The following is a 19,773-nucleotide window of genomic DNA, read 5'->3' on the forward strand; positions in this document are numbered from 1 at the left end:
CATCAGTATATGACAATGGTCGTCTCCATGACAACCGTGTTTCGGAAATACTGTGAAGTGGCTGATTGATGCCGGGGTTAGATACCAGCGTTTCTCTGCTGGAACCTGGGGAGTATTCCATCTCAGATAGAGGATTAAGCACTTCAAGTGAGAAATTAGCAAAGGTCAACAAGGAAAGGGTGATGGGGGAAAACAGGAAAAGTTGGAACTCATGAAGGTGGTAAGATTGGAGACAAGAAAGGAGGGTGTTGGGATATTTAGGATGTTGTCAAGAAGTTGTGAGAAAAATGAATATGAAGGAATCTAATAAATAGGAATTGGTTAAGGAGACAGAAGAACTGAAGTCTTTGATCAGCCTAGCAACACTATCAACATATTTTTATCTATGCAAAGTGATTAACCATAGTGTTTCAGGAATTAATGCACAAATAATAAAGTTCAAAAGAGAAGATGAGAGTGAATTTCACACTTGGGTTCTAAAAGGATGATCTCATGCAAGAAATTTCATTAAGAGGGAGCTCCCACCCTCGCTCTCTCTTCCCCTCCCTCCCTTGCTCTCTCTTCCCCTCCCTCCCTTGCTCTCTCTTCCCCTCCCTCCCTCCCTCGCTCTCTCTTCCCCTCCCTTCCTTGCTCTCTCTTCCCCTCCCTCCCTTGCTCTCTCTTCCCCTCCCTCCCTCCCTCGCTCTCTCTTCCCTCCCTCCCTCGCTGTCTCTTCCCCTCCCTCCCTTGCTCTCTCTTGCCCACCCTCGCTCTCTCTTGCCCACTCTCTCACTGTCTTGTCACCCCTCGCTCTCCCTTTCCTCCCTCTGACCCACCCTTTCCTCTCTCTCGCCCACCTTCGCTCTCTCTCTTCCACTCCATCGCTCTCTCTTGCCCACCCTCACTCTCCCTTGCCCACCCTCGCTCTCCCTTGCCCACCTTTTCCTCTCGCTTGCACACCCCTTCTCTCTCTCTTGCCCTCTCTCACTCTCTTACCGCCCCTCGCTCTTTCTTGCCTACCCTTCCCTCTCTCTTGCCCACCCTCGCTCTCTTTTGCCCACCCTTACCTCTCTCTTGCCCACCCTTCCCTCTCTCTTGCCCACCCTTCCCTCTCTCTTGCCCACCCTCGCTCTCTCTTGCCCACCCTTCCCTCTCTCTTGCCCACCCTTCCCTCTCGCTTGCCCACCCTTCCCTCTCTCTTGCCCACCCTTCCCTCTCTCTTGCCCACCCTTCCCTCTCTGCTTCACCTACTTTTGTCCTCTTTCCTTCTCCTCCAGTCTAGTCTGTAGGCCTCGGCGCCCCGCTGAGCAGTGTCTAGGTGCCAGATGAGGATACATTTAGTGGGGTCTGGAGCTTTGATGCTGCTTCTAAGACCAAATGCAGGCCCCCATTTGCTTTCTATATTCTGATACCAGCTTGGCAACTGGATGTCCTTGTCAATGGGAAGTTATTGGATTTATTGCTTGTTAAAGAAAAAAGCTGTCATCTGGGAGAGTGAAATTAGAGATGATTTGATACGCCGAGGTTTCTGTTTGTGGGATAGTTCAATAAGACTGATATGAATAATTTATCAAGGGATCTTTTCATCGCTCTACATGCTGAATCCCACCCTCAGCTTTCAGCAGTTGTATAAAGACTGTCAGTGTTTGTAACCTTTCCTGTTACATGTTGTGCTGATGCCAAAACACTCACTGGAGTGCTGGGCATTGACCTTTTCAAGGTAGACAGAAGCAATTCATTAATGAAATAAGGCCAGGATGAGCGGAGTCCTCGAATGCTTTTAAAGCTATTCTTCAGCCTGCATTGAAAAATATAATAGGGAAAAGATGCACAAAGGATGTGTTAAAAGCCACAGAGGGAGATAAGTGCTTGAAGAATGTAATGAGCTTGGCACCAGCCCTGTCATACACGCTGAAGCAGACACACACACACACAGTTAGCCGAGGCCCAGGCAGAAGTTTCCAGCAGGTCTTAACCAAAGGGAAGCTATTTCCAGGGACGGACGGGAAATGTTAGTGGATTTCCCATATTTAAGTCTCAACCGAAAGGTCATTAGTCCCGCAACAATAACATCCACGTGATTCAGGCCCAAGTGGTTTTAAGCAACAGGCTTTAATATACATTGGCGAATAACACTACTGATTTAGACACAGCTGCTCTACAACGATATGTTAAATGGCAAGCAATTAATATAACATGCTAATCAGACCAGTCAGCTTTGTGGATGGATTTCCGGAGTCCCGAGCGCACTTTCCCTTGGAGAGGAAAATGACCCTTCACTATTCGGTTACCTTCAGCTGCATCTTCTGACAGCACTTGCAAAGATGCCCGTTTGCTGAGGGCCCATATTAAGATGTCTGCCCCATTTCTAATTCTTCAGCCTTGGACTTTGTCTTGCAGGCTTTGTTTTTGCTACTTTACAGGTGTAGGCCAGGTTGCCGACCGCACGCTGCCTCATGTGTGGTGTCTCCGAAACTGTCCCTTTATCTCTGTTTGGGCTAACTCTGAACCTGCGTTTCTCATTCTCTGGTTGGAATTCTCCGATGTCGTACTCCCCACCGCCACCGCCAGGGAGAACGGAGAACTTAGCGCCCAGCCAAAACTCCATTCACAGCACGGGATCTGAGAATCCCGGCCTCTGGCACTGTAGTTAGCACTGCTGCCTCGCAGCGTCAGGGACCCGGGTTCGATTCCCAGCTTGGGTCACTGTCTGAGTGGAGTCTGCGCATTCTCCCTATGTCTGTGTGGGTTTCCTCTGGGTGCTCCGGTTTCCTCCCACAGTCTGAAAATTTGTTGGTTAGGTGCATTGGCCATGCTAAATTCTCCCTCAGTGTACCCAAACAGACGCCGGCGTGTGGCGACTAGGGAATTCTCACAGTAACTCCATTGCAGTGTTAATGTAAGCCTACTTGTGACACTAATAAATAAATAAACTTCATGTTTAATTTTGCAAACTGTCTTTGTTCACTCATTCCTTCACTTTCCTCCTCTGGCAAAGGCTTGCCGGGATACTATGGCCATTTAAGCCATTTAAAAATATTCTAACACAAACATTTTAGAACCTTTAAGGTGCAATGTAAATGCAAGTTGTTGTTGATGGGTGTGCAGGGTTGGGAGGGGCATGCAGAACCATTGTCATCGGGTAAATCCATTTCATTTAACCTACATTTAAAGCTACAATCACAAACTATAATAATCCTATAAACCACAAGATACAACCCTAACACATAGTAACCTTATAAACCTCACAACTGGCAACAACTACTGATGCTGAATCTTTGTAAATCCTGTAGGCAGCCCACATCTAGTGACTGATCCGAATACTGACACCAGCTCTGAGGGTGTAACGTCACAGATACATGGTGTATGTGACAGGAGATACTTTTTATTCCACACATTTTCAACAGCTTTACTACTCTAGAGAATATCTTCTTGGCAGAACAGGATAACAAAAGGTTGCATTACCATCACAAATACTCCTGAAGAAAAGCGATATTGTCTGATTAATGTGGAACCGAGAAAAGAAAACAGATAAAGCGGCTTGGACAAATGTTCTGCTGCTGAGAGATTTTTTGTCACGATTAGTTATTGTCTTTAATGTCAGCGAACATAACCTGTTAAATTTTGCATTGAGAACTCCCTCGAACATTCTGTGAGTAACTGCTGATGAATTAAACCATGGAGATAAAGCGAGAACCTGCTGTTACATTGTGGCCGGAATTCTCCGGCCGTTCTCACCCCCGCCGCTGCTGCCAGAGAGGACGGAGAAATTGGCGCTCAGCCAAATCTCCGTTGACTGCAGCGGGACGGGAGAATCCCATTGGCACGAATGGCTGGAGAATCCTGCCCAGTGCCTTCCACAACATCTGGATTCTTTACAGCTAATGAATTACTTTTTAAAGTGTAATCAGTGCTGTGATGCAGGATTTGCGATGGCCAATTTGTGCACAGGGAGATCCCACACACAGAAATGTGATAATGGCCAGGCCACTTCATTTTAAGAAGTCTCACAACACCAAGTTAAAGTCCAACAGGTTTATTTGGTATCGTGAGTTCTCGCTCCTTCATCAGGTGAGTGAATGAAGCGCTGCTCCTTCGTCACTCATAAGAACATAAGAACATAAGAAATAGGAGCAGGAGTAGGCCATCTAGCCCCTCGAGCCTGCCCCGCCATTCAATAAGATCATGGCTGATCTGACGTGGATCAGTACCACTTACCCGCCTGATCCCCATAACCCTTAATTCCCTTACCGATCAGGAATCCATCCATCCACTCACCTGATAAAGGAGCCACTCTCCGAAAGCTCGTGATACCAAATAAACCTGTTGGACTTTAACCTGGTGCTGTGAGACTTCTTACTGTGCCCACCCCAGTCCAACGCCGGCACCTCCACATCACTTCATTTTAGGTATTGGTTGAGGGATAAATATTGACGGGGCATCCAAGAGAATTGAAATAGTGCCGTGAAGTCTTTTGCATCCACTTGGTAGAAACAGGCAAAGCTTCGGTTTAATGTCTCATGAAAGATCGCATCTCAGTACTGCACAGGGCGTCTCAGCCTGTGTTTATTGCTCAAGTTTCTGTGGTGGGATTTGAACCCACAAGCTTCCAGCTCAGAAGCCAGATTGTCCGGCTCAGTTGCACAGACGCGATATACAGGGATAAACTTAAACATTGATCCGATAACATAAGACTATTAGAAATAGGAACAGGAGTAGGCTGTTTGGCTTCTTGAGCCTCTCTGCCATTCAATATGGATCATGGCTGATCCAACATTACTCATTGCCACTTTCCTTTTCTTTCCCCATAACCCTTGATTCCCTTACTGATCAAAAATCTATCTATCTCAGCTTTGAATATACACAATGACTCTAATCCCCACAGCTCTCTGTGGCAAGGAGTTCCAAAGCCTCACAACCCTCTGAGGCTAGAAATTCCTCCTCACCACAGTCTGAAATTGGCACCCTTTATTCTGACACTTTGCCCTCTGCTCCTAGACTCCCCTGTGAGGGGGAACATCCTCTCAGCATTTACCTTGTCAAGCCCCTTAAGAATCCTATAGGTTTCAATGAGATCACCTCTCATTCCTCTAAATTCCAATGAGTAGAGTCCCAACCTGTTTAACCTTTCCTCATAAGACAATCCCTCCACACCGGGGATCATCCCAGTAAACCTTCTCTGAACTGCCTCCAATAAAATAATATCTTTCCTTAAACAAGGGGACCAAAACTGCTCACAGAACTCCAGATGTGGTCTCACCAGTACCTTGTACAGTTGCAGCAAGACTTCCCTATTCATACTCCAACCCCCTTGAAATAAGGGCCAACATTCCATTAGCCTTCCTGATTACCTGTGTGCTAGCTTTCTGTGTCTCATGCACAAGTACCCCCAAGTCCCTTTGTGTTGCAGCTTTCTGCAGTTTTTTCTCCCTTTAAATAATACTGTTCTTTTGTTCTCCCTTCCAAAATGGACAACTTCCATTTTCCCCCATTTGCCAACATTTTGCCCACTTACTTAACCTATCAAGATTTCTTCGTAAACTGTTTCTATCCCTCCTGCAACTTACCTTTCCACCTATTGGTACACCTACATCATTACACACAAACCGGGTATTCATGAATTATTGTACACACATTGGATGCACAAAGATCATTGTGCATAGTTTTGGATTATAGGCACCCAGTGGTCACTGCTTGCTCATTAAGGGCCATTGCGAGCAATCACTAATACTGAAAATTGATAGTTTACAGAAATCAAGTTAATTACTTTAATATGAGTTTCTATAAGATGCATTTCAGTGCAGAGATTTGATGGGTGGCAAACAGATAGGGGAGCAGTTCTTAAACTGCACTACAACGTTGACCCTCAATCAGAAGTGACAGTGGTGTGACTAAATCTGAGTGTGGGAAAGGTTTGTCACTGTGTTGAAGATAGTGATGTATTGACTATTTGAATGGAGGGATCTAGTTATCATTTGCCGAGTGTCATCCCGCATCAACTCAACATGTTTCTTGACATCAATCATGTTGAAATGTTGCGTTGCAAGTGCAATCATATCAGAATTTTCATTATTGGTGCAATCAGTTTTAGACACTTGTTGAGCTTATCTTTTGTCGTTCTTTTCACTGCTTTGATGATATAGATAAACAGGCATCCACTGATTTATCTGTAACCAATGTATCCCGAAAGGATGATGCTAACCTGTATTATGTAAAAGGCTATATTATGCATGTGAGAGTTTTCAAAGGACTCTTTAGGCTTCTCTTCATCCAATAGAATAAATACCAGCTGGCAGTTTATTGCTTAGTGATGTGCTTGGCACTATTTTGTGGTTTTGGTTCCCATTCTTTTGTGATTAGATTCAAATCACTAGAGATGTGAGCAAGTAATTCATAGCCATTGGCAGTCAGGATTCAATGAAAGCCTGGTTCTAGGGCCAGAGTCATCTCTTCTCCAATATATTAAACAATAGTTTGCATTTATATAGATTATAGAGACTTTAACTTCATAAAACTTGCTCAAGTGCCTTACTGGAATGAAAATAAGTCAGAAATTTACACTGAGATACATAAAGGGATGTTATCAAGCCATAGAGTCATAGATCTGTACATCACGGAAACAGGCCCTTTGGCCCAACTCATCCATGCCGACCAGGTTTCCTAAACCCATTTGCCTGCGTTTGGCCCTAATTCCTCTCAACCTCTCCAATCCATGTGCCTGTCCAAATGTCTTTTAAATGTTGTAATCGTACCCACCTCTACCAACTCCTCTGGCATCTCATTCCATTACCGCCTCAGGTCCCTTTTAAATCTTTCTCCTCTCACCTTAAACCTATGCCCTCTAATTTCAGACTCCCCTACCCTGGGGAAAAAACCTTGGCTATTCACCTTATCTATGCCGTTCATGATTTTATAAACCTCTATAAAGACATCCCCCATCCTCCTACGCTCCAGGGAGAAAAGTCCCAGCCAATCCAGCCTCTCCTTATAATCAAGTCTTCCAGTCTTGGTAACATCCTTGTAAATCTTTATCGCCCCCTTTCCAGTTTGATAACATCTTTTCTATAGCAGGGCAACCAGAATTGTACGCAGTACTCCTAATGTGGCTTTACCAATGTCTTGTACAGTTGTAACATAATATCCTAACTTCTGTACTCAATGCTCTGACCAATGAAGGCAAGTGTGCCAATGCCTTCTTCATCACCCTGTCCAGGACAGGTGACCAAAACTAGGTCAAAGAGGTAGGTTTTAAGGAGCATCTGAAAGCAAGAGACAGGGACATGGAGAGAGAGAAAGGTTTACAGAAGAAATTCCAGATATTAGATCCTAGACAGCTGACGTCATGATTGATGATGGTAGGGAGCAGGAGAGTCTGGAAGAGGCCACAGCAAACTTCTAGCAACCTGGAACATTGTATGGGCAGAATTGGTGGAGAAACTCTACAGTGTAGAAGAAAGCCATTCAGCCCATCAGGTCTGCACTGACTCTCTGACAGAGCATCTTACCCAGGCCTTCTCCCTGTCCCCGTAACCCCACACATTTACCATGGATAATCCATATAACCCACACATCTTGGGACACTGAGGAGAAATTTAGCATGGCCAATCCACCTAACCCGCACAATTTTGGACTGTGAGAGGAAACAAAAGCACCCAGAGGAAACCCATGCAGACACGGGGAGAACGTGCAAACTCCAAACAGACAGTGGCCCAAAGTCAGAATTGAACCCGGATCCCTGGCGCTGTGAGCCAGCGGTGCTAACCACTGTGCCACCGTGCCGCCCATATGTTGAAGCATTTATCTCAAAATCAGGAGAAGACAAAAACACAGACTCTCTGAGGTGGAAGGATCTCTGCTGGATGTCACCTGAAACACCGAGCGGCGAGGAAAGGTCAAAGGCTTTTGTGCATTGTGTAATCTGCTAAAATTCAAAACAAACCGTGGCAGGGTGCAGCTTGTCCCTTAGAGAGACTTTCAGATACAAAATGCGATCACTGTAAATAATTGCAGAGGACGGAAATCTGAAACTCAGCCCCTTATCTCCTCTCGTAATGGGTTAGACTGAGAGAAAGCCTTCTGAATGAATTCTAAAAGCACTGCAGCAAGAGCAATTTATTTTCCAACTTCTCTGATCTATGTATTGCAGTGTGTGTCGCATTTTTATGTGGAATGTGACTTCATTAGGGCTTTGAAAAGCCTGAAGCCTCATTGCTGCACTGTTCCATTTTCTGCGATTGATCTCAATACTGTTTATTTCAGGCGGAAGATCAGGAAAATCCTCCACTAATTATACGATGGCAGGCGGAGAGCTCTCAAATGCTTCAGAAGCTTCACATTCTTGCTAATTTATGCAATGCGTCAGCCTCAGCTTAGTGGGCAGCACTCTTACCTCTGACTCAGAAGGTTGTCAGTTCAAGTCCCACTCTAGTCACTTGAGCCCACAATCCAGGCTGACAGCTCGAGCACTGCTCTGCTGTTCGGTTGAGGTGTTAAACTGAGTCCCCTTTCATGTCGATGTAAAATGTTCCATGATAATGCCTGGAAGAAGTGGAGGGGAGATGCTTCTCGTGTCCCAAGGTGTTATTTATCCCTCAAAGAACATCGCTAAATAATAGTTTGTCTGAGTATTAATCATATTGCTGGTTGTGGGAGCTTGCTGTGCACAAATTGGCTGCCGTTTTTCATGCATCATAATAGTGATTAAAACTCGCATAGTATCACATTGGCTGTAACGTGTTGAGGTTGTGAAAGGGGCAGCACGGTGGCAGAGTGGTTAGCACTGCTGCCTCACAGTGCCAGAGACCTGGATTCAATTCCAGCCTCGGGTCACTATCTGTGTGGAGTCTGCACGCTCTCCCTGTGTCTGCGTGGGTTTCCTCCGGATGCTCCGGTTTCCTCCCACAGTCCGAAAGATGTGTGGGTTATGTGGATTGGCCAGGGTAAATTGCCGCTTAGCGTCCCAAGATGTGTAGGTTAGGTGGACTAGCCATGTGTGGGGTTACAGGGATAGGCTAGGAGAGAGGGCCTTGATAATATACTCTGTCAGAGAGTTGGTGCAGACCAGATGGGCCGAATGGCCTCTTCTGCATTGTAGAGATTCTATGAGGTCCTACAAAATGCAAGTTCCTTTTCTAATCACTGCAGGTATAGTTGGTCAAAATACCTAATTTACTCTTTTTAAAGTATTTCTATTTCTTCTCAGAGCACAGACTCTGTTCCGAGTTAATACCTGAATCAAGCCATTACCTCAAGAAAAATCTAGTTATGAGCAATTATGCTCACAATCAGTGAAGGAGTTGATCCTAATTATATTTTAACACACAGAAAAGTGTGAAGTAGACGATAATGTAGTTTGCAAAATTGAATGTGAGAGTCTAAGAAAGGTTCTGAGGGAGAAAGAGAATCGTAGAATGGTCACAGTGCAGAAGGAGGCCATTTGGCCTGTTGTGTCTGTGCTGGCTCTCTGTGCGAGCAACTCAACCAGTCTCACTCCTTCACCTTTGCCCCATTGCTGTGCAGATTTTTTTTTCTCTTCAGGTGTCCTTCCAATTCCCTTTTGGAAATCACGATTGAGCCCCTTCACTCTCAGGCAGTGCATTCCAGACCCCAACCATTTCACAGCTCACAAAAAGCTTTTCCTCATGCTACTATTGGCTCTTTTGGCAAACACCTTGGGGACAACTGTGAGCCCTTATAATCTGTCAGTGTAAACAGCAATGCGGGCCCAAAATCCCGCGAGAGTCGGGAGACGAGATTCTCGCCGGCGAGATTCTGTTTCCCTATTTTCTACACTCCAAACCCGTGACGTAACGAGGTTCTCCCCCCAGAAAGGGCGGGGAACTTATAGGTTCATAAGATATGGGAGCACAATTAGGCCATTTGGCCCATTGAGTCTGCCCCGTCATTCGATCATGGCTGATATGCTCCTCATCCCTATTTTCCTGCCTTCTCCCCATAACCCTTCAACCCATTACCAATTAAAAATCTGTCTAACTCCTCCTTAAATTTACTCATTGTCCCAACATCCATCGCACTTTGGGCTCGCGAATTCCGCAGATTCACAACCCTATGGGAGAAATAGTTTCTCCTCAACTCCATTTTAAATTTGCTACCCCTTATCCTAATTTTAATAAATTTAAATGTCATTATAGGGCTTCCCCGTAATATGTTCCCCCCCATGAATATTCATTTCTTGCCGACATGACATCACATTGGTGAGGTTGCAGGTTTTTTAAAATTGAAGCAATTGAGGGTGCCAAGGTAAGTATTGCCCCCAGGGGGAGAGGGTTGTGTCTGGGCAGTGCCCTGGCACTGCTCCCTGGCAATGCCAACCTGACAATAGTGCCCCAATGCTTGTGGGGGAAGGGGAGTTCATCCCAATACTTGTTGGGGTGGGGGGGTTTCGCCCCAATGTTTGTGGTGCGAGGGATCCCCCATGTCCGTGGATTAGTGGGGGGAGTTTATTTTTATCACAGATCAGGGCGCCCTATAAACAGACCTCTGTGGAGCTGGTGTTGCCAACACTATCAGGCCCTGCCCCACCAAAGTGATGGCGAAAACTATGCCCACAGATTTTCTTTGTTCAGAGTGTACTAAAATCTAGGAGTGTAAACTCGGCTGTGCAACAAGAGAACTGCAGCCTGGTTTTCTCACCTCAGCCAACACCCGATGAACAGAAAGGATGATTCTGCCCCTCACATCTGTGCTCTTGATTCTCCTCCTCTCTGCCAATGGGAACAATTCCTCCTTGTCTGCTCTGTCCTGACCGCTCAAGACTTTGAATTCCACAATCGAATTTCCTCTCAACATTCTCTTCAGTATTGTTCTTGTACATGAAGCAACAGACGGTGGGACAACACAGTGGCACAGAGGTTAGCACTGCTGTCTCATAGTGCCAGGGACCCAGGTTCAATTCCGGCCCCGGGTCACTGTCCGTGTGGAGTTTGCACTTCTCCCCGTGCGTTTCCTCTGGATGCTCCGGTTTCCTCCCACAGTCCAAAAGATGAATTGGTTAGATTGATTGGCCAAGCTAAATTGACCCTAGTATCAGGGGATTAGCTAGGGTAAATGTGCGGGGTTACGGGACTAGGGCCTGGGTATGATTGTGGTTGGTACAGACTCAATGGGCCGATTGGCCTCCATCTGTACTGTAGGGATTCTATGGACTTAAGTTGACATCTCTGGCTGGCGGCAATGCTGGAAGGTTTGTCATATGGCCATCCAGCTCTGATATTTTTATGAGCAATAAGTGAAACGTTTTGAAAGAGAATGTGAAAAGTGCACCTTTTTGAAAGCCTGTTCTGAATTTCCTCCTCATGGCACAGTTCAGATTTAATTCCTGGAGACCCCGGGAAAATCCCAGAGGTTTTCCATCCCAACAGACCAGCAGATTATGCAATAACAGTTTGAAGTTGAAATGTGCCCACGCACAGAAATTTTAAGTGGATTATTTTTGATGATGGAGAGGAGGGGAGAGGGCTGGGTTCAGAGGGAACGGGAAAGACACCAACAACAGTCAAAAACTAAAGAAAGACTTACTTTTCTATCGCACCCTTTCATGACTTCAGGAAACCCAATATGCTTTACAGCCAATGAAGTACTTTTTTGAAGTGTATTCCCTGTGGTAATGTAGGAAACAACCGCACAACCTCAAACAGACCATTGTCCACAGCAAACTACCCAGCCTTCAGGAGAACAGTGACCACGATACCACACAACCCTGCCACAACAAGCTCTGCAAGACGTGCCGGATCATCGACACGGATGCCATCATCTCACGTGGGAACACCATCCACCAGGTACACGGTACATACACTTGCAATTCGGCCAACGTTGTCTACCTGATATGCTGCGGGAAAGGATGTTCCGAGGCATGGTACATTGGGGAGACCATGCAGATGCTACAACAACGGATGAATGAACACCGCTCGACAATCACCAGGCAAGAGTGTTCTCTTCCTGCTGGGGAACACTTCAGCGGTCACGGGCATTCGGCCTCTGATCTTCGGGTAGGCGTTCTCCAAGGCGGCCTTTACGACACATGACAACGCAGAGTCACTGAGCAGAGACTGATAACCAAATTCCGCACACATGAGAACAGCCTCAACTGGGATCTTGGGTTTATGTCACACTATCTGTAACCCCCACGACTTGCCTGAGCTTACAAAATCTCACTAAATGTCCTGGCGGGAGACAATACACATCTCTTTGACCTGTGCTTAACCCTCTCTCCACTCACATTGTCTGTACCTTTAAGACTTGATTACCTGTAAAGACTCGCATTCCAACCATTATTTTGTAAATTGAGTTTGTGTCTTTATATGGCCTGTTTGTGAACAGAACTCCCACTCACCTGATGAAGGGGTAGCACTCCGAAAGATAGTGGCTTGTGCTTGGTGTTGTGAGACTTCTTACTGTAATGTAGGAAACGCAGCAGCCAATTTACATACAGCAAGTTACCACAAACAGTAATGTGAAAATGTCCTTGTAATCTAATTTTTTTTTGTTTATATCCAACTCAATCCAAAGTCTAATTCAAAGTCTCAGCAAGTGAGACATTCCAGATCCAATCTGACAAGACAGGCTCACCACTTCCTGTCTTGAGCTTGATCTACATGAACCAAGCTGATTGGAACAGACATTGTACCTTCTCCAAGACTTGATCTCATTTGCATCTTAGCCAAAAGGCCTAGATGCTACTTTAAAAAATTGCTTCAAATGAAGCCTCAGTGTAATCTCATGACTTCAACCAAGTGCAGGATGCTAAAACTACACTTGATCTTAGCCAAAAGGCCAAGAAGCGATTGTGATGATGGTTGAGGGACAAATATTGATCAGGACACCAGGGATAGCTCCACTGCACTCCTTTGAAAGACTGCCCATGTGACCTTTCACATCCACGTGAGGGAGCTGATGGAACCTCGCTTTAACACCTCATCCAAAAGATGAAATGAGACCAAACTTGAAGTTTAAAAACCTGCAATTTGCAGCACGAGGAACTGACTTAGGAAGATCAAGGAGACAGGGCAGTGCAGAGTGTGACTTGTGTCGGAAACCTGTCAGATTTACATCTGGAAAACATAGAAATATAGAAGATAGGAGCAGGAGGAGGCCATTCTCCCCTTCGAGCCTGCTCCGCCATTCATCATGATCATGGCTGATCGTCCAACTCAATAGCCAACATTGTCTACCTGATACGCTGCAGGAAAGGATGTCCCGAGGCATGGTACACTGGCGAGACCATGCAGATGCTACGACAACGGATGAATAGACACCGCTTGACAATCACCAGGCAGGAGTGTTCCCTTCCTGTCGGGGAACACTTCAGCAGTCAAGGGCATTCAGCCTCTGATCTTCGGGTAAGTGCTCTCCAAGGTGGCCTTCAAGACACACAACAACGCAGAATCGCCGAGCAGAAACTGATAGCCAAGTTCCGCACTCATGAGGACAGCCTCAACCGGGATCTTGGGTTCATGTCACACTATCTGTAACCCACACGACTTGCCTGGGCTTGCAAAATCTCACTAACTGTCCTGGCTTGAGACAATTCACACCTCATTAACCTGTGCTTAACCCTCTCTTCACTTGCATTGTCTGCACCTGTAAAGACTTGATTACCTGTTAAGACTCGCATTCCAACCATTATCTTGTAATTGAGTTTGTGTCTATATATGCCCTGTTTGTGAAACAAATCCTGCACTCACCTGATGAAGGAGAAGCGCTCCGAAAGCTCGTGCTATCAAATAAACCTGTTGGACTTTAACCTGGTGTTGTGAGACTACTTACTGTCAACAGCTTAATCTTGCTTTCTCCCCATAACCTTTGATCCCATTTGCCCCAAGTACTATATCTAGCCACCTCTTGAATACACTCTATGTTTTGGCATCAACTACTTCCTGTGGTAGTGAATTCCACAGGCTCACCACTCATTGGTGAAGAAATGTCTCCTCATCTCCATGCTAAATGGTCTACCCTGAATCCTCAGACTGTGACCCCTGGTTCTGGACTCCCCCACCCTTGGGAACATCCTCCCTGCATCTACCCTGTCTCGTCCTGTTCATTTATCTGAACTCCAGCAAAAACAATCCTAACCTAGTCAATCTCTCCTCATACATCAGTCCCACCATCCCTGGAATCAGCCTGAAGACCTGGGCCTGACTGGGAACCAGGGTTTGTTTCCATCAAATCAGCCCTCAATTGGTTCATCCTCGGGAAATTTGCCGACTCTGAATTATGGAGCTGGCCCACAGACAAGTTTCAAATAGAATAGAATCCCTACAATGAAGAAGGAGGCCATTTGGCCCATTGAGTCTGCACTGACTCTGACAGAGAATCTTACCCACGCTCTCTCCCCAGCCCTATCCCTGTTCCCCCACACATCTTGGGACACTAAGGGGCATTTTGTTTTAACCATGGTCAATCCGCTTAACCTGCATATTTTGGACTGTGGAAGGAAACCAGAGTAGCCGGCGGAAACCCATGCAGACACGAAGAGAACGTACAAACTCCGTACAGTCACCCGAGGCCAGAATTGAATTCGGGTCCCTAGCGTTGTGAGGCAGCAGTGTTAACCACTGTTTGGCGGTTGGGAACTGGAAAAGATGAATGGGAACAGGGGGAAAGGGAGGTTAATAGGAGGGAGGGGAAACTGAATGGGCTGGGAGTAAGATGAACAAGATGGTGGGTGAGGTGAGTGGGATGGAGGGATGCTGAGGTGGGATGAGGGGGATGATGGCGAGAGAGCAGGCTGGTGATGATGTACATCACAGTTGTGCAGCCAGAAGGAGCATCCTGTAGTATTAGTGTACTTAGGCTAATGTGTGGGACTGTGTAGAAAGCACCTCCCATAATGATGAGGTGAGAGAACACATAATTAGAAGAGGGAGAATGTTATAAAGTTTATTTATTTATTAGTCACAAGTAGGCTTACATTCACACTGTAATGAAGTTACTGTGAAAATCCTCTAGTTGCCACACTCCGGCACCTGTTTGGATACACTGAGGGAGAATTTAGCATGGCCAATGCACCTCACCAGCCCATCATGGCTTCTGCAGTGTAGCACCTAGTCATGGATGTACATCGTTCAGTGGGATAAAATAAACCAGTAGTGTTGGAACTTACCAATGTTCAGGAATCATTCTGAAGCTAGACTAACCAATATACAACATGGTGGCAGTGGTGATGGACCCCAACACGCTGAAAATTCAACTTGAAAGAAAATTAGACGTCGGACTTGTAAAAGTGCCGCCAAAACTACAGAACTCTGTGACACACAACTGAAGAATACCAGCGCTGTTCCAAAGTCAAACTGTAGACACAAAGAGCCAAAAAATCAACTTTCAAACTCATTCAGGGCTGTAGCACAGCATCCTGGTGATCTATGAAGCAAATCCCAATCCAGCGATTGTAGACTTTGAGTTGGAGACCCAAACAAAGATTGTGGAGCAACCCTCAAAAGGGGTAAAAGAAATTTGATTTTAATGGGGCACTGGGTAAACCAGATCCCAAGCAAGGGCAGGTTACAGAAAACCCATCAGTGCGGGTCTGAGGTCGGTGCCATTCCACATGGTGATCATGAGGCAGCATTAGAGAAAGAAAAATATGACTGCAAATCCTCGCTGCTCCAGGGAAAGGGAGTGGAGAGATCATTGAAATAACATAAAGCCAAGCAGTTTGTAACAGCAAGAAATAAATACCAAGCCTAGCTGAGAGGTCCCCCAGTGAGAGACAGTGACAGTGATTGTATGTTCTGGAATGCAGCTATATATGTCAATGGACATGTCACCAACTTTAAACTAGATACTGTGTAATGGTTTTACCAGATGACAAACCATGGTTACCAACACATTCCCTGCAGCCAATGGAAACCCAGCTATACAGTCCAGGAGGGATTGAACTAAAAGTTACAGGTCACACTCCGATACAAGGGAAAGCAGTGATTGGAGACATTACTGACCTGACCTTACTGCCCGCACTGCTGGTCGATCAGCCTGGTGAGCCAGGGAGAGGTCAAAAAGCTGGTTCACACTGGGCACCAAACGCCATCTTCCCAGCCCTGTTTTGCCAGTGGGATTGGCTTCACGCCCAGAAAGGGCACAAAGTCAATTTAAATATTAATGCCATGCTTTGCATGATATTAGCAGGGCCGGCACGGTCTTTTCCTGCCTCTCGGATGTTTTGCCTCTTATCGGCAAGAGGTCTCTCTATCAAGAATCACTCATGGTCCCCACCAATTCATGGCCACGCCAGGAGGATTGGAGGCTATTGAAGCTCCCGGGTGGTTGTGGGCATGGCTGGGCATTGCCAGCCTGGCACTGCCTACTGGGCAGCCTGGCAGTGCCCACCAGGCACAATAACTGTGCCAGGGCCGTGCCAAAGGGATGGGGTGTGAGTTGGGGTGGGGCGTGAGTGGGGCTGGTGCTATGACAGGGGAAGCAAGGGAGGGGGAGCTCTGCATGGGGGTATACAATGGGAGGATCCCATGTGGTAAGCGAACACATGATTAGGAGAGGAGAGCGAGAATGTTCATGGCTTCAGCAGCGTAGCAGCTAGTCATGGATAGATGTACATCATTGAGTTGTATAAAATAAGCCAGTTATTGTTTGAACATACCAATGTCTCAGCAATCATTCTAAAGCTGGACTAACCAAGGAAACAGCACATTTCTGCGGGATTGAAATGGGCAATAGGTGGGAAGTGTATCTCTCTGTAGAGATTTTGAGGTGGGAAGGTGGACAGATTGAGAGATAAGGGGGAGAGGAAAGGCAGGTGGGTGGTGTTGAGATCTGTGAAAAAAGATTGAGTGTGTTGGTCCTGTCCATGTGTTCCCATTCCGGAAAATGCTTGGCCTGGAAATTAGTAGCTGAAAATAAGTTGTGAAGAGGGCATAAGGAGTCTTCTAAGGGATATAGACAGGTTATCCTACGAGGAAAGGTTGGTTAAGCTGAACCTATATCCATTGGCATTTAGAAGAGTGAGAGGTGACCTATCGAAACATATAAGATGCTCAGGGGACATGACAGAGTGGATGCTGAAAGGATGTTTTCCCTTGTGGGAGAGACTAGAACCAGGGGCCACAGTTTCAAAATAAGGGGTCTCCCATTTAAGACGGAGATGAGAAGAATTTTTTTCTCTCTGAGGGTTGTGAATCTTTGGAACTCTCTTTCCCACAGAGTGATGGCAGCAGGGTCAATGAATATTTTTAATACTGAGATTGGTAGATTCTTGACTAAACGAGGGAATCACAAGGCTATTGGGAGTAGGCCAATGTGGAGTTGAAACGACAAGCAAATCAACCATGATCTTAATGAATGGCAGAGCAGACTCGAGGGGCTGAATGGTCTACTCCTGCTCTTAAATCTTATGTTCATATGGTCCTATTCTGAATTGGGATGTGATCCCGGCAATGCCACTGCGGCACGGTAGCACAGTGGTTAGCACTGCTGCTTCACAGCTCCAGGGACCTGGGTTCGATTCCCGGCTTGGGTCACTGTCTGTGTGGAGTTTGCACATTCTCCCCGTGTCTGCGTGGGTTTCCTCTGGGTGCTCCGGTTTCCTCCCACAGTCCAAAGATGTGCGGGTTAGGTTGATTGGCCATGCTAAAAATTGTCCTTAGTGTCCTGAGATGCGTAGGTTAGAGGGATTAGTGGGTAAATATGTGGGGGTAGGGCCTGGGTGGGATTGTGGTCAGTGCAGACTCGATGGGCCGAATGGCCTCTTTCTGTACTGTCGGGTTTCTATGAAAGCATTATTATCGAACTAGTAGAGAGGTCAGCAGCTGCCTCAGAGGTAATTCATAGACGATTCGAGAGAGCAAAGTCAACCACTTGGCAAAGTGACTGAGGCCCTCAGGTGGGTCTGGGGCTAGGGGTAGGTGGTTGGTAGCAGGGTTAGTGTTTTTTACTGGAAGCCTGGAGCTCTCCTGCTCCTCCTCGCCTCACATTTAATGATCAGCCATGATCATAATGAATGGCGGCGCAGGATCGAAGGGCCGAATGGCCTCCTCCTGCTTCTAGTTTCTATGTTTCTTATCTTTTTCTTTGGTGGCGGCCTCTAGTGGTCCATATTAAACTACAGATTAGTCTGCTGCTATTCCTGAAGGAGCAGCGCTTCGAAAGCTAGTGGCTTTTGCTAACAAATAAACCTGTTGGAGTTTAACCTGGTGTTGTGAGACTTCTTACTGTGTTTACCCCAGTCCAACGCCGGCATCTCCACATCATGGCTATTCCTGTATGCAGTGGATCCAACTTTATTTCTGCTTTGGGTCCAAGAGCCCTATGATAAACATACTGAAGGGTTCAAATGCCTGGGACACTTCTACAGTGCTCAAACCAATGTGGTTTCCGCTGTGTTTCTGGTGCTGTTCAGGCATAGGGGATTCGCACCCTAAACAGGATCTTTTTAACTGATATCCCGTCTGAAAAACGTGCACAATGAGAACCAGTTGCGCCCCCTCTCTGTCAAAATGTCTACACAGGAGCACTGACAGAAATGTGCTGTGCAATGCTTTGTCCCGTTGCAGGGAATCTTTATTTCAGGCTCCTTACTTGGGATTGCTGAAGATTCCAATAAATTTATTTCTGACTCTACAGTTTCTTTGTTTGGTTTGTACTTGGCTGACAGATGAGCAATTCAACTCCGCTAACTCAGCAGCGAACGTCAGGACAACTCTCCAAAAATTGAACCAATTTGATAAGAAAAAGGAAGACTGGCATTTGTGTGGTGCCTTTCGCAACATCAGGAGGTCCCAAAGCGATTTACATCCAATAAAGTACTTTTACAATTGACTAACCTACTAGGCCACTTCAGAAGGCAATTGTGAGTCAACCAGGTTAATGTGGGACTGGAGTCACATGTAGGACAGACCGGATAAGGATGGCAGATTCCTTTTCCTAAATTACACTGGATTACTGTTCTAACAATCTAACAGCTATTACCGCTGATGTACGATGTGATTGTCTTGTAAATTCAGCCAATTCCCAATGATTTTCTTGCTAGAGAAATGCGAGCTTAACAAATGCGAGGTTATTCACTTTGGAAGAAATAATAGCAAATTGGATTATTTTCTAAATGGAAAGAAATTACAACATGCTGCTATGCAGAGGGACCTGGGGATCCTTGTGCATGAGACACAAAAACCCAGTCTGCAGGTGCAACAGGTGATCAAGAAGGCAAATGGGATGTTGGCCTATATCGCAAGGGGAATAGAATATAAAAGCAGAGATGTCTTGCTGCATCTGTACAGGGCATTGGTGAGGCCGCAGCTGGAATACTGTGTGCAGTATTGGTCCCCTTATTTGCGGAAGGATATATTGGCCTTGGAGGGAGTGCAGAGAAGGTTCACCAGGTTGATACCAGAGATGAGGGGTGTTGACTATGAGGAGAGACTGAGCAGATTGGGTTTGTATTCGTTGGAATTTAGAAGGCTGAGGGGGGATCTTATAGAGACCTATAAGATAATGAAGGGGCTGGATAAGGTAGAGATGGAGAGATTCTTTCCACTTAGAAAGGAAACTAGAACTAGAGGGCACAGCCTCAAAATAAAGGGGGGTCAGTTTAGGACAGAGTTGAGGAGGAACTTCTTCTCTCAGAGGGTGGTGAATCTCTGGAGTTCTCTGCCCACTGAAGTGGTGGAGGCTACCTTGCTGAATATGTTTAAATCACGGATAGATGGATTCCTGATTGGTAAGGGAATTAGGGGTTATAGGGATCAGGCGGGTAAGTGGAACTGATCCACTTCAGATCAGCCATGATCTTATTGAATGGCGGGGCAGGCTCGAGGGGCTAGATGGCCT

General features: G+C 46.1%; 1 non-coding gene across 1 annotated transcript; it reads right to left on the reverse strand.

Moving 5' to 3' along the window:
• Window positions 1-12,584: 12,584 nt before the first annotated feature.
• On the reverse strand, window positions 12,585-12,783 carry LOC144510951 (U2 spliceosomal RNA). Its single transcript, XR_013500717.1, has one exon. It is a non-coding gene; the product is annotated as a U2 spliceosomal RNA (small nuclear RNA).
• Window positions 12,784-19,773: the final 6,990 nt, after the last annotated feature.

Source organism: Mustelus asterias, chromosome 23, assembly GCF_964213995.1.
Source record: "Mustelus asterias chromosome 23, sMusAst1.hap1.1, whole genome shotgun sequence".
Lineage (NCBI taxonomy): Eukaryota > Metazoa > Chordata > Chondrichthyes > Carcharhiniformes > Triakidae > Mustelus > Mustelus asterias.